Raw genomic sequence first — 1,773 nt, 5'->3', positions numbered from 1 at the left:
ACAGGAGGAGCGGTACTGTGCAGTGTATATATACAGGAGGAGCGGTACTGTGCAGTGTATATATACAGGAGGAGCGGTACTGTGCAGTGTATATATACAGGAGGAGCGGTACTGTGCAGTGTATATATACAGGAGGAGCGGTACTGTTCAGTGTATATATACAGGAGGAGTGGTACTGTGCAGTGTATATATACAGGAGGAGTGGTACTGTGCAGTGTGTATATACAGGAGGAGTGGTGCTGTGCAGTGTATATATACAGGACAGGAGGAGTGGTACTGTGCAGTGTATATATACAGGAGGAGTGGTACTGTGCAGTGTATATATACAGGAGGAGTGGTACTGTGCAGTGTATATATACAGGAGGAGTGGTACTGTGCAGTGTATATACAGGGGGAGTGGTACTGTGCAGTGTGTATATACAGGAGGAGTGGTACTGTGCAGTGTGTATATACAGGAGGAGTGGTACTGTGCAGTGTATATATACAGGAGGAGTGGTACTGTGCAGTGTATATATACAGGAGGAGTGGTGCTGTGCATTGTATATATACAGGAGGAGTGGTACTGTGCAGTGTATATATACAGGAGGAGTGGTACTGTGCAGTGTATATATACAGGAGGAGTGGTACTGTGCAGTGTATATATACAGGAGGAGTGGTGCTGTGCATTGTATATATACAGGAGGAGCGGTACTGTGCAGTGTGTATATACAGGAGGAGCGGTACTGTGCAGTGTATATATACAGGAGGAGCGGTACTGTGCAGTGTATATATACAGGAGGAGCGGTACTGTGCAGTGTGTATATACAGGAGAAGCGGTACTGTGCAGTGTGTATATACAGGAGAAGTGGTACTGTGCAGTGTATATATACAGGAGGAGTGGTACTGTGCAGTGTATATATACAGGAGGAGTGGTACTGTGCATTGTATATATACAGGAGGAGCGGTACTGTGCAGTGTGTATATACAGGAGGAGCGGTACTGTGCAGTGTGTATATACAGGAGGAGTGGTGCTGTGCATTGTATATATACAGGAGGAGTGGTGCTGTGCATTGTATATATACAGGAGGAGTGGTACTGTGCATTGTATATATACAGGAGGAGCGGTACTGTGCAGTGTGTATATACAGGAGGAGCGGTACTGTGCAGTGTGTATATACAGGGGGAGTGGTACTGTGCAGTGTATATATACAGGAGGAGTGGTACTGTGCAGTGTATATATACAGGAGGAGTGGTGCTGTGCATTGTATATATACAGGAGGAGCGGTACTGTGCAGTGTATATATACAGGAGGAGCGGTACTGTGCAGTGTATATATACAGGAGGAGCGGTACTGTGCAGTGTATATATACAGGAGGAGCGGTACTGTGCAGTGTATATATACAGGAGGAGTGGTACTGTGCAGTGTATATATACAGGGGGAGTGGTACTGTGCAGTGTATATATACAGGAAGAGTGGTGCTGTGCAGTGTATATATACAGGAGGAGTGGTGCTGTGCAGTGTATATATACAGGAGGAGTGGTGCTGTGCAGTGTATATATACAGGAGGAGTGGTGCTGTGCAGTGTATATACAGGAGGAGTGGTACTGTGCAGTGTATATATACAGGAGGAGCGGTACTGTGCAGTGTATATATACAGGAGGAGTGGTACCGTGCAGTGTATATATACAGGAGTGGTACCGTGCAGTGTATATATACAGGAGGAGTGGTGCTGTGCAGTGTATATATACAGGAGGAGCGGTACTGTGCAGTGTATATATACAGGAGTGGTGCTG

This window comes from Ranitomeya imitator, chromosome 4, assembly GCF_032444005.1.
Source record: "Ranitomeya imitator isolate aRanImi1 chromosome 4, aRanImi1.pri, whole genome shotgun sequence".
NCBI lineage: Eukaryota > Metazoa > Chordata > Amphibia > Anura > Dendrobatidae > Ranitomeya > Ranitomeya imitator.
Note: the sequence above shows the minus strand (reverse complement) of the source record.